Here is a 21,382-nt window from a genome sequence, read left to right as displayed (position 1 = left end):
ATGATGTCATGGCTTTAGAAGCTTCCGATAGGCTATTTGACATCATTTGAGTCAATTGGAGATGTACCTATGGATGTATTTCAAGGCCTACCTTCAAACTCAGTGCCTCTTTGCTTGACATCATTGGAAAATCAAAAGACATCAGCCAAGACCTCAGAAAAATAAATTGTAGCCCTCTTGTTCATCCTTGGGAGCAATTTCCAAACCCCTGAAGGTACCACATTCATCTGTACAAACAATAGTGCGCAAGTATAAACAATATGAGACCACGCAGCCGCCATACCGCTGAGGAAGGAGATGCATTCTGTCTCCTAGAGATGAATGTACTTTGGTGCGAAAAGTGCAAATCAATCCCAGAACAACAGCAAAGGACCTTGTGAAGATGCTGGAGGAAACGGGTACAAAAGTATCTATATCCACAGTAAAACAGGTCCTATATCGACATTACCTGAAAGGTCGCTCAGCAAGGAAGAAGCCACTGCTCCAAAACTGCCATAAAAATTCCAGACTACGGCTTGCAACTACACATGGGGACAAAGATCGTACTTTTTGGAGTAATGTCCTCTGGTCTGATGAAACAAAAATAGAACTGTTTGGCCATAAACACCATCTTTATGTTTGGAGGAAAAATAGGGAGGCTTGCAAGCCGAAGAACACCAAGCGTGAAGCACGGGATGGCAGCATCATGTTGTGGTAGTGCTTTGCTGCAGGAGGGACTGGTGCACTTCACAAAATACATGGCATCATGAGAGGAAATTATGTGGATACATTGACACAACATCTCAAGACATCAGTCAGGAAGTTAATGCTTGGTCGCAAATGGGTCTTCCAAATGGACAATGACCCCAAGCATACTTCCAAAGTTGTGGCAAAATGGCTTTAGGACAACACAGTCAAGGTATTGGAGTGGCCATCACAAAGCCCTGACCTCAATCCTATAGAAAATGTGTGGGAAGAACAGATAAAGCGTGTGCGAGCAAGGTGGCCTACAAACCCTACTCAGTTACACCATCTCGGTCAGGAGGAAGGGGCCAAAATTCACCCAACTTATTATGGGAAGCTTGTGGAAGGCTCCACGATACGTTTGACCCAAGTTAAACCATTTAAAGTCAATGCTACCAAATACTAATTGAGTGTATATACATTTATGATCCACTGGGAATGTGATTAAAGAAAAAAAAAGCTGAAATATATCACTACTAGTATTCTGACATTTCACATTCCCTAAAACAGGGAATTTTAACTAGGATTAAATCTCAGAAATGGTGAAAAACTGAGTTTAAATGTTTTTGGCTCAGGTGTATAATCTTACGACTTCAACTATATATATATATATATATATATATATATATATATATATCCATACACACACACACACACACACACACACACACGTGTATGTATGTATGTGTGTATGTATACTGCTCAAAAAAATAAAGGGAACACTAAAATAACACATCCTAGATCTGAATGAATTAAATATTCTTATTAAATACTTTTCTTTACATAGTTGAATGTGCTGACAACAAAATCACACAAAAATGATCAATGGAAATCAAATTTATCAACCCATGGAGGTCTGGATTTGGAGTCACACTCAAAATTAAAGTGGAAAACCACACTACAGGCTGATCCAACTTTGATGTAATGCCCAAGTCAAAATGAGGCTCAGTAGTGTGTGTGTCCTCCACGTGCCTGTATGACCTCCCTACAACGCCTGGGAATGCTCCTGATGAGGTGGCGGATGGTCTCCTGAGGGATCTCCTCCCAGACCTGGACTAAAGCATCTGCCAACTCCTGGACAGTCTGTGGTGCATCCACCAACAATAAGTTGGTGGATGGAGCGAGACATGATGTCCCAGATGTGCCCAATTGGATTCCGGTCTGGGGAATGGGCGGGCCAGTCCATAGCATCAATGCCTTCCTCTTGCAGGAACTGCTGACACACTCCAGCCACATGAGGTCTAGCATTGTCTTGCATTAGGAGGAACCCAGGGCCAACCGCACCAGCATATGGTCTCACAAGGGGTCTGAGAATCTCATCTCGGTACCTAATGGCAGTCAGGCTACCTCTGGCGAGCACATGGAGGGCTGTGCGGCCCCCCAAAGAAATGCCACCCCACACCATGACTGACCCACCGCCAAACCGGTCATGCTGGAGGATGTTGCAGGCAGTAGAACGTTCTCCACAGCATCTCCAGACTCTGTCACGTCTGTCACATGTGCTCAGTGTGAACCTGCTTTCATCTGTGAAGAGCACAGGGCGCCAGTGGCGAATTTGCCAATCTTTGTGTTCTCTGGCAAATGCCAAACGACTTGCACGGTGTTGGGCTGTAAGCACAACCCCCACCTGTGGACGTCGGGCCCTCATACCACCCTCATGGAGTCTGTTTCTGACCGTTTGAGCAGACACATGCACATTTGTGGCCTGCTGGAGGTCATTTTGCAGGGCTCTGGCAGTGCTCCTCCTGCTCCTCCTTGCACAAAGGCGGAGGTAGCGGTCCTGCTGCTGGGTTGTTGCCCTCCTACGGCCTCCTCCACATCTCCTGATGTACTGGGCTGTCTCCTGGTAGCGCCTCCATGCCCTGGACACTACGCTGACAGACACAGCAAACCTTGCCACAGCTCGCATTGATGTGCCATCCTGGATGAGCTGCACTACCTGAGCCTCTTGTGTGGGTTGTAGACTCCGTCTCATGCTACCACTAGAGTGAAAGCACCGGCAGCATTCAAAAGCGACCAAAACATCAGCCAGGAAGCATAGGAACTGAGAAGTGGTCTGTGGTCACCACCTGCAAAACCACTCCGTTGTTGGGGGTGTCTTGCTAATTGCCTATAATTTCCATCTGTTGTCTATTCCATTTGCACAACAGCATGTGAAATTTATTGTCAATCAGTGTTGCTTCCTAAGTGGACAATTTGATTTCACAGAAGTGTGATTGACTTGGAGTTACATTGTGTTGTTTAAGTGTTCCCTTTATTTGTATATTTGAAAATTCCTTATAACCGTGGACAAGCGAGGTAACGTTACTCATTTCATAACCTTTATGGTGTTACAGTTGAAGTTTTTTTGAGCAGTGTACACACACACACACACACACACACACACACACCCTCCCACCCAATTCGGAAAGTATTCAGACTCCTTGACTTTCCACATTGTGTTACGTTGCAGCCCTATTCTAAAATTGAATAATACATGTTTTTCCTCATTAATCTACACACAATACCCCAAAATGACAAAGCAAAAACAGGATTTTTGAAATGTTTGCAAATATATTAATAATAAAAAACAGAAACCTTATTTAAATAATGGCTATGAGCCTCAATTGTGCTTTTACCTACTAAAGTAGCTGTTGGTCTACGTACTTCAAACGATGTGAATGAAGGTTGCTTTGGACCTTGTGACAAAGATCGTACTTTACAGGCGCATCCTGTTTCCTTTGATCATCCTTAAGACGTTTCTACAACTTCATTAAGTGCAGCTGTGGTAAATTCAATCAATTCAACATTATTTGGAAAGGCACGCCCCTGTCTAAATAAGGTCCCACAGTTGACAGTGCATGTCCAAGCAAAAACCAAGCCATGAGGTTAAATTGTCCGTAGAGCTCCGTGACAGGACTGTGTCTTAGGAAAAGGTTCACAGCAGTGGCCTCCATCATTCTTAAATGGAAGAAGTTTACAACCACCAATATTCTTCCTAGAGTTTCAGAGTACATCAGTGGGAATGGAGAACATTCTAGAAGGACAACCATTTCTGCAGCAATCCACCGATCATGTCTTTATGGTAGAGTGGCCAGACAGAAGCCACTCCTCAATAAAAGCACATGACAGCCCACTCACACAAAAGGCACCTAAAGGACTCTGACCATGAGAAACAATATTCTCTTGTCTGATGAAACCAAGATTAAACTCATGGGCCTGAATGCCAAGTGTCACTTTGAGGAAACCTGTCACCATCCCTAAAGTGAAGAATGGTGGTGGCAGCATCATGCTGTTGGGATGTTTTTCAGCGCCAGGGACTGGGATTCTAGTCAGGATCGAGGGTAAGATTAACTTTACAAAGTCGAGAGAGATCCTTGATGAAAACCTGCTCCAGAGCATTCAGGACCTCAGACTGTGGGAGAAAGTTCATCTTACAGCAGGACATTCAACCCTAAGCACACAGCCAAGACATTGCAAGAGGGATTTCAGGACAAGTCTCTGAATGTCCTTGAGCGGCCCATCCAGAGCCTGGACTTGAACCCGATCTAACACCTCTGGAGACACCTGAAAATAGCTGTGCAGCAACGCTCTCCATCCAACCTGAGTGCATGAGAGGATCTGCAGAGAATGGGAGAAACTCTCCAAAAACAGGTGTGCCAAGCTTGTAGCATTATACCCATGAAGACACGAGGTTGTAATGTTATAATTGTTCATTTGTTTTGAAAAAAATCATAACTTTTTGCTTTGTTATTATGGGGTATTGTGTAGAATGAGGATTTTTCTTTGAACGCTGTAATGTAAGAAAATGTGGAAGAAGTGAAGGGGTCTGAATACTTTCCGAATACACTAGCCATGTACATTTTGCAGATACATATTTTATATTACTCATCTTGTTTTTAGTCCCACCCTCCCATCTATCGATGAACACCATCCAGTTTTGATTTCTATTCGCCATATTTTTCAAATCTGCTGTGATTTTTCACCAAAGTTCAGAACCTTTCTATTCTCAGTTTCTACAGATTGTAAATTAAATTCATTTTGCTAAGAGTATTATATTATTGATTGATTGAAAATGAATTGAAGTCACCCAGCAGTGCTGTTTGCTAAGTTCGCTCCAGGTAAATGTTTCTTCACCTATTCCTGAACCTGCGACCAAAAACAAGCTACATATGGACAGTACCAAACCAAGTGATATAATGATTTGGTCTCTTCACAGCAAAATCTGCAGAGCTGCGATGTTTATATCCCCCATATATATATATATATATATATATAACATTGCACCTACAAACTTCAATCCGACATTGGACGCTATAGTCTTGGCTATCGACCCCACGATGTGTTCATATTTCTGTTCTGTCCTCTATGGCTAATTATTGTTGTTGTCAAAGTTAAGAATAGAAAGTTGGACTTAGACCATGCACAGCAGATTTTTTATTGGATTTTTTTAGAGTATGTCAGTTGTACAACATTCTCCAAAGCACGAAACAGAAGAATATTCACTGCCTGTACACCTTGCACTGGAGACCTTGTTTTTAGATCTTGTCCCAGAATATGTTGTCAGGTTGTGATATTAGCAGTTTGTCCCTTTCTCTGCAATTGCAATGATGCTGCACCTAGTGATCTTTGAACGTCTGTCGTGCACTTCTGACAGAAGTTAACAAATGCCCTTCTCTATTCTGCAAAGCTAATGAGTCTTCAGCGAGTGTGAGCAGCCTGTTTCTATATTTAGTCCCCCGTCTTTGCTGCGTGGATAACCCATCAACCATGATTACAATGCCGCCACTGAGAGGCTTGATGTAGGCTTTACTTTGCAGGCTATTGAGTTTTAATGTTCCATACATTGGATGCCCAAATCAACTGGAAGTATCTACAGAACAAGTTCTGAAGCCACATAATCCAAACGAAAGGCTACATCTATTCTTTATTCCTACAATTAATGTTCACATTTCACAAATGATTTGGATTTACATGATTCAATTAACCGCGATTGAATCAAATCCAAACTAATACAATGGTGTGGTGAATAATTTGTCTAAAACAATAGTTTAAATGAATCATATGAATCATTAAAAGTAAATCAACTTTGTCCTTATTCGCTAAAATGAGGGGAAATTATGAAAACATTGCATGCAAATAATAGCTCATCAGTTAACTAGAGGGTACAAGAGATGTTTTGAATTGTCTACCTAGTTAATCTGTTCTTGATCATATTTCATAAACTAGACCTACCTGCTGCTTTAATGTCAGACTCTTTTTCTCCACTATTCTCGCACTATGCAAGTGATGTGCGCAAACAGATGCACTAGTGTCATTCTGATCCTGGCTGATATCTTGATTTTTATTTGATCGATACAATATTTAAAAACTATGCCTAATAAATTATATTAACAAATTCTAAAAAGAATTCCATTTCTTTTCAAAAAACTTTTCAGATTTGATCATTTTCTGGAAAACAGTTTTGGATTTTCATGACCGTATGAACTCTGAATATTGTTACAACCATGTAATTGCCTTACTGCCTGGTGTTCCCAGAATGCTGTGCTCTATAAGAGCTAAAATAAACATCCCACTTTCCAGTGTTCAGTGATGTGGGTAAACGGCTAGAAAAACATAATTTGGCCCAAATCCAAGTTTGACTAAAATTGCAATATGAACTCATATGGCTTGGTGCATAGCTTGCTGTTGGATGTTTACAGTAATTGCTCACATCGATTTGGGAGCTCCATCATTCTCCGTCGATCAATATGAACTCACAATGATCTTTAGTCTGTCAGACGCTATTGGCTATTTGAAAATACATTTCCACAAGGCTCAAGCCGGGGCCTGCCCACTCGATTCATAAATAACATTTTGAGCTGATTTTAATAATTGTTTTATTACATCACTCTTGGCACATGTTTATAGAAGCACAGTATTATACATTACTCAGGTGTTGCATTGCCTCTACTTGATCTCTTGAGCATACTAACAATGTAAGTTACCATATGTCAATTAGTCTTAATGATCTAGAGGAAAAGTGTGTGAAAAATATGTACAAATACCCTTTCAGCTAAATAAAACAGTTAACACAGCTTCCATACTGTCCCCACTTGGCATATTATGTTTTTAATGCCAGAGCTGTACTTTATGCAGAAACATGGCTTGTCTCATGTCGATGGGATTCAGTTTATGGAAAACTCTGAAAACAGGTTCTATTTTTCAGTTTTTAATGTCATGTCTTTTAGGGAGCATCTAAAACAAGATGCTACTAAAACAAGCAGTCACAAACCTTTCTTTTAAAAATGCCAAGAGTTTGGGTAGAAATGACCAGTCATTGTTTCAATTACAACAAAACCATGACACACTCCAAAAGATTTAGAGCCTAAATATAGTACATGGCAAAAGTCAGATATGTGTCGTGTGACCTTGTTATTTGCTGTTTGGGCTATCTTTAGAACGTCATTGCTCTAGTTGACTCTGAATGCAGTGTCTTTACTTACACTGTCGATGATTTCTAAAATGGTAAAATCCATAAAGGCATAATCTGTAATATTTCTTGCTGTTCAAATGTTGTTTTTTTTGGTTTAGATTTTTGAAGAAGGTAGCGTATGAATGCCTTATGCACTTAGTACAACTGACTTTACCCCATCATAACCCCATAGCTCAGGTTATTCCATTGTTTGTTTTTGTCTTTGTAAACAAGCAACACATGGCTTGAAATATGTTGATCATGTTGACCTCATGGACTGTCAGTCCTTGCATTCATAGCTCTCTATAAATGTGAGGTTGTTTATTATCCCACCCTAATCCCCTGTACGGGTAAGTGGCAGGGTCAGGCTGTTGAAATCACAGATTGTGGCATTATTAAAACACTTCTAAGGTAGCGAAGATAAGTGACTAAACTAGAAAGGTACATTTCCTGAAAATGTGTGGGCTTGCTTCAGCTGAACAAAGAGATTTGCAACCTACCATAGCCATTTCATCTTTGATATATTGAATGAAAAAATTATTTAAAAAAAGGCATAAAACATATTTGGTTGTAATGTTGCAATGTTTCACATCAAGGATGGTCAACCATCCTCCAGGAGAGCTGGTGGCCTGGTGTGCAGGCTTTTATTTCATTCCCCTCTAACAAACCACATTTTAGAAATTAGCTGCTCAACCTTGATAGAAACTAGCTGCTCAACCTTGATAAACTGTCTCTGATTCATTTGAGCAGGACATGCTCAGAAGCCTACACACCCAGCAGCTCTCCAGACTGAGTGTTGACCACATGTTTTATACAGTTGCCTAACAGTATACGACAGGAGATGGTACATGGTGATCACAGAGCAGAGATCAACATTCCACTTTTTATTACGTACATAGACGCTGTCAATTTAGTTCAGAGTTAAGGAGAAGTAAAATAATTCCATCTGTCAAAATGTGTATGAACCCTAAATATTAATAAATCGATTATTTAATGATTATAGCACAACAGCTGTCAGTCAAACCTTTCATTTAGATGTACTCAGGAGGAATATGACATTTAATTTAAATCAACCATACTGCAATTATTGATGCCAAGGGAATTGAGATATGCTGCAGTTTGAGGCTAAACATACTTCAATAACAATATTGACAAGCCTCATTCATACACCTGTCTAGCCAAACTTAAAACCTAAGTCAATCTATGAATGGCATGTATGTAATTAAATGAGTGGATTTGGAAATCAGAGTGTCATGTGTTAGAAGATCAGGACTAATTCTCCATATCATGTGTCGGTATTTAAGTGATTAAAGCCGCTGGAGCTTTTATAGTTAAATTATGAAGCCTCACTGACAGACTCAGATATTGTAGTACATTAGAGAACTAACATTTTCACACTTGAATTCTAAAGTGATGGTAATTGCCGTATTGCTGTCATCTTAAAATTGGATCATGTACTTTGTAGTTTGTGGGAGAGGGAGTATAACTAAAAAAAAGCGACCCTGAGCAGCTTCTATCCCCAAGCCATAAGACTGTTACATAGCTAACAAAATGGCTACGGTCTATCTGCATTGACCTTTAGTTTTGCAATGACTATGCACTCACAGGACTCTACACACTCACTCACACATTGATACTCCAACACACACACACACACACTTAATTTGATCACACATAACATGCACACACATTCATACTGACTACACACACATGCACTCACAAACAATAATAATTTACGCTGCTGTTACCCTGTTTGTCATATCCTGATGCCTATTCACCTTACCACTACACACATCTACCCCTACCACTGCAGTATCCCCGCACATTGTAAATATGGTATTGGCACTGATCCAGGAATTTACCCTATATATAGCTCACTTGCTTTCTCTTGTTCTTATTTCTTGTTTTTGTTCTACTTACTTTTGTAGGGTACTATTGATATTGATTACTGAATTGTTGGCAAAGAGCTTGCAAGAAAGTTATTTCACTATACTTGTGCATGTGACAAAACTGTATAACTACTGCTCAACTTGTCAAAATAAAGAGACATGAAATTAAAAGTTAATTCTATAATTTATCATACTACCACAACACATTAAAGGGATAGTTTGGGATTTTGAGTCAGAATAACTTGTGGATACCTTTATCTGCGTCCAGTGTGAAGGAAGCTGAAGGTAGTTTTGCGAGCCAATGCTAATTAGCGTCAGCGCAATGACAGCTTGGTTCCCAACTCCGGTCCACAGGTACCCCGAAAAGTCCAAATTATTGTCGCCCCGGACAAGAACACCTGATTCAACTTGCAAATAATCATCAGGCTCTCAATGAGTTGAATCGGCTATGTTTGTCAAGGGCTACAACAAAAGTGTGTGTTGTTGGGGGTATTGAGGATCAGAGTTGGGAACCACGGGTCTACAGAAACATAGACTTTCAGACATTGTGCTAATGCTAGTTAGCCCCCGTAGAGCAGAGCTCTCCATCCCTGTTCCTGGAGAGCTATCCTCCTGTAAGTATCACATTTTATTGGTCACATACATATATTTAGCAGATGTTATTTCTGGTGTAGCGAAATGCTTTATGTACCTACAGTGAGGAGGAAAAGTATTTGATCCCCTGCTGATTTTGTACATTTGCCCACTGACAAAGAAACAATCAGTCTATAATTTTAATGGTAGGTTTATTTGAACAGTGAGAGACAGAATAACAAATCCAGTAAAACGCATGTCAAAAATTTTATAAATTGATTTGCATTTTAATGAGGGAAATAAGTATTTGACCCCTCTGCAAAACATGTGGGATTTTGTCCCACTCCTTTTTGCAGATCTTCTCCAAGTCATTAAGGTTGAGGATGGCATTTGGCAACTCGAACCTTCAACTCCTTCCACAGATTTTCTATGGGATTAAGGTCTGGAGACTGGCTAGGCCACTCCAGGACCTTAATGTGCTTCTTCTTGAGCCACTCTTTTGTTGCCTTGGCCGTGTGTTTTAGGTCATTGTCATGCTGGAATACCCATCCACGACCCATTTTCAATGCCCTGGCTGAAGGAAGGAGGTTCTCACCCAAGATTTGACGGTACATGGCCCTGTCCATCATCCCTTTGATGCGGTGAAGTTGTCCTGACCCCTTAGCAGAAAAACACCCCCAAATCATAATGTTTCCACTTCCATGTTTGACGGTGGGGATGGTGTTCTTGGGGTCATAGGCAGCATTCCTCCTCCTCCAAACATAGCGAGTTGAGTTGATGCCAAAGAGCTCCATTTTGGTCTCATCTGACCACAACACCTTCACCCAGTTGTCCTCTGAATCATTCAGATATTCATTGGCAAACTTCAGACGGGCATGTATGTGTGCTTTCTTGAGCAGGGGGACTTTAACGGTGCTGCAGGATTTCAGTCCTTCACGGTGTAGTGTGTCACCAATTGTTTTCTTGGTGACTATGGTCCCAGCTGCCTCGATCATTGACAATATCCTCCCGTGTAGTTCTGGGCTGATTCCTCACCGTTCTCATGGTCATTGCAACTCCATGAGGTGAGATATTGCATGGAGCCCCAGGCTCAGGTTCTTTTGTGTTTCTACCATTTGCGAATAATCGCACCAACTGTTGTCACCTTCTCACCAAGCTGCTTGGCAATGGTCTTGTAGCCCATTCCAGCCTTGTGTAGGTCTACAGTCATATCCCTGACATCCTTGGAGAGCTCTTTGGTCTTGGCCATGGTGGAGAGTTTGGAATCGGATTGATTGATTGCTTTTGTACAGGTAACAAACGGAGATTAGGAGCACTCCCTTTAAGAGTGTGATCCTAATCTCAGCTCGTTACCTGTATAAAAGACACCTGGGAGCCAGAAATCTTTCTGGTTGAGAGGGGGTCAAATACTTATTTCCCTCATTAAAATGCAAATAAATATATAACATTTTTGACATGCGTTTTTCTGGATTTCTTTGTTGTTATTCGGTCTCTCACTGTTCAAATAAACCTACCATTACAATTATAGACTGACCATTTCTTTGTCTGTGGGCACAAAACGTACAAAATCAGCAGGGATCAAATACTTTTTTCCCCTCACTGTAGCTCCAACAGTGCAGTAGTATCTAACAATTCACAACAATACACATTATGTGATGGAACATTGCATTTGGCCTTACTGCTATTAACCCATAGAAACACATTGAATAACATTCATATGTGGCGAAACAGTATTTAAAAAAAAATCTACAGTATGTTTCTAAGTCTGTCCTATATCTGAGATGAGAAAGCTCAGGAAATTATTTAAATATGATGTAATCACATTTAACCCCTTTTTGGCACTAAAGTACTTCAAAACTTAATTTTTAAACTGTAACTGGGTTACTTTCCATTTTCGGGATGTCTCCTGGTCTAACAAACACAGCTGCAGCTCTGCCACCTTCCACAGCAGATGCGGAACAATGATGGATGCAGTGGATTGAGATGCAGCCCATGCAAAAACATCTATCGTAGCAATTGTGCTAATGCAAGTTAGCAACTTCCTTCAAACTGAACGGAGAGACAAAAATAGTATCCACAAGTTCATCTGACCCTAGGGAAGCAGATAAAGGCCCTCATTTCCAAAATTCCGAACCATCCCTTTAACTACTCTTAAATAGATTTTGAAGGTCTCACACATTTCAGCAAAATGTTATGTCTGTGCTGGAAATAAAACTTGCATAGCTCTCTGTTACCAAGGTTGGTGACCACTATTGAAAAGTCTTGAGTGAGTCAGTCATACAACCACTCATCCCAGGGTCTTTGCTTGTGGAGAATTTTTTTAAGGAAAGTTGAAATAGTCAGAATCATGAGCATGCAAGCTGCTACAACTAACCCTCAACACAAACACACCCTCCAGCCCTCTATGCAAACACAATGTTAAACAGTAGTGCAAAACAGGAGCAAGTGGCTAGGCTAAGAAGTGATGTGGTGGTGCCCGGAGAAGCTAACACAAAAAAATTCAACGGCCCTCCCAGCGAAGAACATGCACCCTGTGTGAAAAATTCTATGACAAACAGTGACACTCTGACTGTCCTAAAATGATATCCCATATTGGTCTTTCACAATCAGGCTAATTCAAGTGTTGTGACTTAAATTACTAACATTAATCTGAAGAATGTTGTCATTAACTATGTTGAATTGTTCCCCGATCAAATTAATCATGTAACTCCTTAGGATCTGCGGCACCACGAGCACGGTTCTTTAAAGAGTTACCATCTCCTGAATTAAACTCAAAAAAGGTCTTTACCTATCACGTCTATAAACAGTCGACTTAATCATAACCTTGTATCATATCATTCTGAACAGTCATAATCTTCTTGCATCTGCAAAACCCAGAGCCTTAGATTCAGTACTACACAAATGTGTTAATTTATTTACTAGCTATTTAAATGGGAACACAGGAGAAACACACTGCTGTGGTTATTGACTGGAGACTAAATACGTTATAACAGGTCCCAAAAGGAATGACAACATGGCTGCTTGTTTCAAACGCGATGGAGGGACAGAGACACTTAACATTGGTACATTCAGAAACTACTCACCTACAGTAAGCATATACTTTGCACACAAACCACCGCCCGCTTTGAGTAAGTAATCATGAATGCATTTACATGAAATCCCTGGGTTCGCTGTGGATCTCTCTCGGTGAACAGGGCAGCCTTGCAAAGGGAGTTGTTCCTTTTTGTGGCACACTTATAAGGCTCTGATTGTCCTAAATGGTTTCAACAAGTCTTGTTGTCCTTCTCTGTAGTTGTCCGGTATCCGATGACTTGTGTAGTCTTGAACAGTACTACAGAGTTGACTTTCCTTCCATTCACTCTTGAAGAGGATTCTTTGAAGATAGGCTAGCCAACCATATCAATGGTTTCCCAGTTGGGTGATGAGTAGTGTAATACGATGGTTTGAGCAGAGTAACAGAACGGTCCTACTTAAATTTCCTTTCAAAGATACTTTACTTAGGACTGCTAATCAGCCATACCAGTGATTGTCTGGGAGATGATTTTTCGTCTCTACCTCGTGTTGAGACTCAAAGTTCAAACCACTTTTGCTGCAGCTACACATTTTTCTAGTCTGGTATGTTAATTTCTTAACCCCCCATCATTTATAGAGTTTGCAGGAAAGGGACTCTTTCGGCAGGATGACACTCATGGGTGGTGACTACTTATTGTGCACAGTTATAAAAACAATTGTCTCTTATAGCTTTCTCAAGTCACTTCCCTATTAAAAACACAAATTATTTTTCATATTACATGCACAACACATAGTATGGAAACTCCATACATGTAGTGGGTATGCTTTCCAAGTTACAGTATTTCCTTTATAACATTTAATGACATCACTAAATAAACTACATTACAATGTTCTATAGATCCCTCACACCCTTCCCCAGGTTCTATGTTAGAAACATTGTTCCAGTATTCGCTTTTGAACGGGTTAGTTTCAGCGGCAAAAAGGTGTGTTGAGACAAAGCACATTCCATAAAGAGCAGAGGCCTGGATCTTCTCCTGTGATTTACAACAGGACGTGAATGTCAATCCCAACTAGTTCTTTCCTCTCCCTCTACGGGTGAAAGGAGGTCTGATTGAAGTTATTCATTGCAAACCAAATCTGACCTATTTGGATTCTCGTGGACAGTCTTGACACAAGCTGTACTGTACGTAGGCTAATAGCAGGTCTATTATTGAAATGGATAAATGAGGCAGTAAACTGAGTCAGCAATTCACAAGTTTCAGATTCATCAAATTCAGTTTTTTTTTTTTTTAAGTCACACTTTAATAGTAAAAAAAAAAAACTATCCATCTACCATTAGACGGTTAGGCCCATCATTAGCGTCACTATATTTTTCCTGTTTGTCAATTGTTTTGAAACCTGAACATTTCACTTCCTACTATGAGGCATGTCTTACCTTGCATCAAAGTAGCCTATAGCCACAATCCCAACATAGAAAAGTGGAGGTAATTATTTTATAAAGACCTCATATGCTCTCTCCTGTTTTATTGGTTCTTTCATTGTCTAGCAGCTAAAGGTATTATCCTAGTCGTATCAGCAACCCAGGATAGTTGTTGCATCTTAAGATCTCCCTTCCTAAATTTCTAACATATTTCCATCACCATGAAACCGCTCGCATGTGCGGGGTGCTCATTTTAGAACTGTTTTCCAAAAGTTGCATTTTGGAACATTTGCGCATAGGCCTACCGCCATGTGCACATAGCTAAGCTTAAAATGTGAATAGTTAAACATTTTAAGTGAAACATTCTGATATTTTCTATCAGCCTTATTAATTGATATGGCGTATACCTCCACTAGACTACTTTGATACGCATTGTGGGTATTCAGTAGTGAGTATACGCAATAACCAAAAAAAGTTGATGTATGTCATATATCTGCATATACCCTCCGCTACACCACGGAGGCTAAGACAAAAACACTTTTGTTTTGGGATATTGCATTTTTGGGGTAAGCCACCATTAACCACGGGATGGCATGAGAACACAGATAGCTTGAGCTCTTTCTAGACTCTGCTCTGTGTGAGACTATGGAGTAATCACCACACCCGACTGTGTAGCAGTGGTCCCCAAGCCTGTTTTATAGGCCCACTGATTTTTACAGCCTTTTTGTATCATTTCAACTAATGATACACCCAGTGAGTCTTTAGAATTTGAGTGATTGCATTTCTCCAATTCCCTTCCATCAGCTTTAATCAAATGGTAGGGATGCCGTTTTGTTGTTTTCAAATTAAGGAGCGGGCCTTTGAAGCTGCACGGCTGTTACCAATGTGTTTAAAAAGAACGTATGCAGCGGTTCATATCAAATGGTCTCAGTGTGACACTGATAAGGCAAAAGGCGTGTAAATGTTCAAAGTTGATACCCATAGGAAAGGAAAATAAATAATGAGATCTATCACCTTTGTCTCCTAATCACAACTGAGTACTATTCAACACCGAAGAGATTTGTTCCTGAGAAATGACCATCAATTGGTCTCACATTGATCAATGTATGAGTTCTATAAATTCTCTTAAGTGTCTCCTTTCAATTAAATCCGCACACCGAGTTTCTCCCTGCAACTTCAGACTATAGGCATACACTAGTGGCATAGTGTGTTAACCCATAACCCAAAAACTGTTGGCATTGCAAGGTCACTGACTGAAGAGTCAGTCTGCCCTCCGAAGTTTGCTACAACGTTCTGATGTATATCCTATTGGCGAACACCTTGCAGAGCAAACTATAGTAGCTTAGTGTGTCTAACAGCTAGGCCTATAAGACGAAAAGAAAGTTCAAAATAAGGGCGAACAAAAATATGTGCGTAAATGTCTAAGCTAGTATGCTAGCATACATGAGCACACCCAAAGAAAGAAAATATATTGGGATCCTGGGGACTACATGCGTGTGCAGGCTCAATTCTCTACATAATTTTGCAGACCATTGTCTATACAGCGGCCCACTAGATTGAGTAGCCTACCCTAACCCGTGGGCTAATAGTATTCCTATGTTACATTGGGCAAGTGAAAGTAAAATAGACTATAGCCTATTGGAATTGTAGGCCTATATCCAACTGCTGCAGGAGGAGTGAAGACATTTTACGCAAACGTGTCTGTGGGAGGAGAGGCAACAATTGCATGCGCATAGCAGCTAATTAGGCGCTGTTTGACTAAAGTCATGGATGGAGTCTCCTTTTTCTGGAAATAATAATTGATCTAAGAGGGCCTATTAGACCAATCATGCTCATTGATCATAGGCTATGTATTAAGAAATAATCACTAATCTGATACGACTTGGTTGAAAGAAGATATTACGCTATAAGCTTTCACCTATACATCTATAGGTGATGTCTTCAAGGAAAGGAATGACGAATGCATAGCAACTGGCATTTAAAACAGTTTCTCTGGACCCCCACAAAGTCAGAATTCGCCCTGATTTGATTTTTTAAATGTATTTTATCATTATTTAACTAGGCAAGTCAGTTAAGAACAAATTCTTATTTTCAATGACGGCCTAGTGGGTTAACTGCCTGTTCAGGGGCAGAACGACAGATTTGTACCTTGTCAGCTCGGGGATTTGAACTTGCAACCTTCCGGTTACTAGTCCAACCCTCCAACCACTAGGCTACACTACCTTTACATTACATTAACATCAAATTGATCAGAAATGAAAATTGTTCTGCTGATTAAAGAAGCAATTAAACTGGCCTTCTTTAGATTTAAGATTACAGGCTCAAAATGGCCAGAAACAAAGACATTTCACCTGAAACTCAGTCTATTCTTGTTCTGAGGAATGAAGGCGAGGAATTGCCAAGAAACTGAAGATCTCGTACAACGCTGTGTTCTACTCCCTTCACCGTACAGCGCAAACTGGCTCTAACCAGAATAGAAAGAGTGGGCCCCAGTGCACAACTGAGCAAGAGGACAAGTACATTAGAGTGTGTAGTTTGAGAAAGACTCCTCAAGTCCTCAACTGGCAGCTTCTTAACGTCAACAGTGAAGAGGCGACTCCGGGATGCTGGCCTTCTAGGCAGAGTTCCTCTGTCCAGTGTGTTCTTTTGCCCATCTTAATCTTTTATTTTTATTGGCCAGTCTGAGATATGGCTTTTTCTTTGCAACTCTGCCTAGAAGGCCAGCATCCCGGTGTCGCCTCTTCGCTGTTGACGTTGAGAAACATACAAAAAATAAAACAGTGTTGGTCCCATGTTCCATGAGCTGAAATAAAAGATCCCAGAAATGTTCGATATGTACAAAAAGCTTCTCAAATTTGGAGAACAAATTTGTTCACATCCCTGTTAGTGAGCATTTCTCCTTTCTACAAGATAATCTATCCACCTGACAGGTGTGGGATATCAAGTGCACCTTGGAATAATAAAAAGGCCACTAAAATGTGCAGTTGTCACACATCACAATGCCACAGATGTCTCGAAGTTGAGGGAGTGTGCATTTGGCATGCTTACAGCATAAATATCCACCAGAACTGATGTCAGAATTTAACAAATTTCTGTACTATAAGCCGCCTCCGTAATTTTAGAGAATTGTCAATACGTCCAACTGGCCTCACAACCGCAGACCACGTGTATGGTGTCTTGTCGGTGAGCTGTTTGCTGATGTCAGCGTAACTCCATGGTGGGGTTATGTTATGGGCAGGCATAAGCTATGGACAATGAACACAACTGCATTTCATCATGGCAATTTGAATGCACAGAGATACCGTGACGAGATCCTGAGGCCCATTGTTGTGCCATTCATCCGCCGACATCACCTCATGTTTAAGCATGAATGCACGGTCCAATGTCACAAGGATCTGTACACATTTCCTGGAAGCTGAAAATGACCCAGGTCTTCCATGGCCTGCATACTCAGACATGTCACCCATTGAGCATGTTTGGGATGCTCTAGATCGATGTGTACGACAGCATGTTCCAGTTCCCGTCAATATCCAGCAACTTCGCAAAGCCATTGAAGAGAGGGACAACATTCTACATGCCACAATCAGCAATTAGGGAGTCATTGGAACGCAGAGCTTTCAACACCTGGGGTACTTCCGGATTGGATTTCTCAGGCTTTCGCCTGCAACATCAGTTCTGTTATACTCACAGACAATATCTTTACAGTTTTGGAAATGTTAGAGTGTTTTCTATCAAAAGCTGTCAATTATATGCATATTCTAGCATCTTTTCCTGACAAATTATCCCGTTTAAAACGGGAACGTTTTTTTTCCAAAAATTAAAATACTGCCCCCTAACACTAAGATGTTTTAAAATGCTGAGGTAATTCCATGAAAGAGGATGAAGACAACAAAAAAGGACAAGTGTAATAGTTTATAAAGTATAAAATATACCAAAACGTTGTATGCAAGCACATTATTACTGACCTGTCTACAATTTTAAGCTAAAAGGTTGTTCAGAGTAGTAGTGGTTTAACCTTTTGCGCGTAGGGGGCAGTATTTTCGTTTTTGGCTATAAAATGTACCCATTTGGAACTGCCTATTTCTCAGCCCCAGAAATTAGAATATGCATATAATTGTAAGATTAGGATAGAAAACTCAAAAGTTTCCAAAACTGTAAAAATATTGTCTGTGAGTATAACAGAACTGATATTGCAGGCGAAAACCTGAGGAAAATCCAATCAATCAATCAATCAAATTTATTTTATATAGCCCTTCGTACATCAGCTGATATCTCAAAGTGCTGTACAGAAACCCAGCCTAAAACCCCAAACAGCAAGCAATGCAGGTGAAGAAGCACGGTGGCTAGGAAAAACTCCCTAGAAAGGCCAAAACCTAGGAAGAAACCTAGAGAGGAACCAGGCTATGTGGGGTGGCCAGTCCTCTTCTGGCTGTGCCGGGTGGAGATTATAACAGAACATGGCCAAGATGTTCAAATGTTCATAAATGATCAGCATGGTCGAATAATAATAAGGCAGAACAGTTGAAACTGGAGCAGCAGCACAGCCAGGTGGACTGGGGACAGCAAGGAGTCATCATGTCAGGTAGTCCTGGGGCATGGTCCTAGGGCTCAGGTCCTCCGAGAGAGAGAAAGAAAGAGAGAATTAGAGAGAGCATATGTGGGATGGCCAGTCCTCTTCTGGCTGTGCCGGGTGGAGATTATAACAGAACATGGCCAAGATGTTCAAATGTTCATAAATGATCAGCATGGTCGAATAATAATAAGGCAGAACAGTTGAAACTGGAGCAGCAGCACAGCCAGGTGGACTGGGGACAGCAAGGAGTCATCATGTCAGGTAGTCCTGGGGCATGGTCCTAGGGCTCAGGTCCTCCGAGAGAGAGAAAGAGAGAAGGAGAGAATTAGAGAACGCACACTTAGATTCACACAGGACACCGAATAGGACAGGAGAAGTACTCCAGATATAACAAACTGACCCTAGCCCCCCGACACATAAACTACTGCAGCATAAATACTGGAGGCTGAGACAGGAGGGGTCAGGAGACACTGTGGCCCACTCCGAGGACACCCCCGGACAGGGCCAAACAGGAAGGATATAACCCCACCCACTTTGCCAAAGCACAGCCCCCACACCACTAGCGGGATATCTTCAACCACCAACTTACCATCCTGAGACAAGGCTGAGTATAGCCCACAAAGACCTCCGCCACGGCACAACTTAAGGCCGAGGCCGAGGCCAACCCAGACAGGATGACCACATCAGTGACTCAACCCACTCAGGTGACGCACCTCCTCCAGGGACGGCATGAGAGAGCCCCAGTAAAGCCAGTGACTCAGCCCCTGTAATAGGGTTAGAGGCAGAGAATCCCAGTGGAAAGAGGGGAACCGGCCAGGCAGAGACAGCAAGGGTGGTTCGTTGCTCCAGAGCCTTTCCGTTCACCCTCCCACTCCTGGGCCAGACTACACTCAATCATATGACCCACTGAAGAGATGAGTCTTCAGTAGAGACTTAAAGGTTGAGACCGAGTTTGCGTCTCTGACATGGGTAGGCAGACCGTTCCATAAAAATGGAGCTCTATAGGAGAAAGCCCTGCCTCCAGCTGTTTGCTTAAAAATTCTAGGGACAATTAGGAGGCCTGCGTCTTGTGACCGTAGCGTACGTGTAGGTATGTACGGCAGGACCAAATCAGAGAGATAGATAGGAGCAAGCCCATGTAATGCTTTGTAGGTTAGCAGTAAAACCTTGAAATCAGCCCTTGCTTTGACAGGAAGCCAGTGTAGAGAGGCTAGCACTGGAGTAATATGATCAAATTTTTTGGTTCTTGTCAGGATTCTAGCAGCCCTATTTAGCACTAACTGAAGTTTATTTAGTGCTTTATCCGGGTAGCCGGAAAGTAGAGCATTGCAGTAGTCTAACCTGGAAGTGACCAAAGCATGGATTAATTTTTCTGCATCATTTTTGGACAGAAAGTTCCTGATTTTTGCAATGTTACGTAGATGGAAAAAAGCTGTCCTTGAAATGGTCTTGATATGTTCTTCAAAAGAGAGATCAGGGTCCAGAGTAACGCCGAGGTCCTTCACAGTTTTATTTGAGACGACTGTACAACCATTAAGATTAATTGTCAGATTCAACAGAAGATCTCTTTGTTTCTTGGGACCTAGAACAAGCATCTCTGTTTTGTCCGAGTTTAAAAGTAGAAAGTTTGCAGCCATCCACTTCCTTATGTCTGAAACACATTCTTCTAGCAAGGGCAATTTTGGGGCTTCACCATGTTTAATTGAAATGTACAGCTGTGTGTCATCCGCATAGCAGTGAAAGTTAACATTATGTTTTCGAATAACATCCCCAAGAGGTAAAATATATAGTGAAAACAATAGTGGTCCTAAAACGGAACCTTGAGGAACACCGAAATTTACAGTTGATTTGTCCGAGGACAGACCATTCACAGAGACAAACTGATATCTTTCCGACAGATAAGATCTAAACCAGGCCAGAACTTGTCCATGTAGACCAATTTGCGTTTCCAATCTCTCCAAAAGAATGTGGTGATCGATGGTATCAAAAGCAGCACTAAGGTCTAGGAGCACGAGGACAGATGCAGAGCCTCGGTCCGATGCCATTAAAATGTCATTTACCACCTTCACAAGTGCCGTCTCAGTGCTATGATGGGGTCTAAAACCAGACTGAAGCATTTCGTATACATTGTTTGTCTTCAGGAAGGCAGTGAGTTGTTGCGCAACAGCCTTTTCTAAAATTTTTGAGAGGAATGGAAGATTCGATATAGGCCGATAGTTTTTTATATTTTCTGGGTCAAGGTTTGGCTTTTTCAAGAGAGGCTTTATTACTGCCACTTTTAGTGAGTTTGGTACACATCCGGTGGATAGAGAGCCGTTTATTATGTTCAACATAGGAGGGCCAAGCACAGGAAGCAGCTCTTTCAGTAGTTTAGTTGGAATAGGGTCCAGTATGCAGCTTGAAGGTTTAGAGGCCATGATTATTTTCATCATTGTGTCAAGAGATATAGTACTAAAACACTTGAGTGTCTCTCTTGATCCTAGGTCCTGGCAGAGTTGTGCAGACTCAGGACAACTGAGCTTTGAAGGAATACGCAGATTTAAGGAAGAGTCCGTAATTTGCTTTCTAATAATCATAATCTTTTCCTCAAAGAAGTTCATGAATTTATCACTGCTAAAGTGAAAGTCATCCTCTCTTGGAGAATGCTGCTTTTTAGTTAGCTTTGCGACAGTATCAAAAAGGAATTTCGGATTGTTCTTATTTTCCTCAATTAAGTTAGAAAAATAGGATGATCGAGCAGCAGTAAGGGCTCTTCGGTA

Source organism: Oncorhynchus mykiss, chromosome 22 (genome assembly GCF_057628025.1).
Source record: "Oncorhynchus mykiss isolate SJ-2025 chromosome 22, ASM5762802v1, whole genome shotgun sequence".
Lineage (NCBI taxonomy): Eukaryota > Metazoa > Chordata > Actinopteri > Salmoniformes > Salmonidae > Oncorhynchus > Oncorhynchus mykiss.
The sequence above is the reverse complement of the archived record's forward strand: the minus strand, read 5'-3'. Positions refer to the sequence as shown.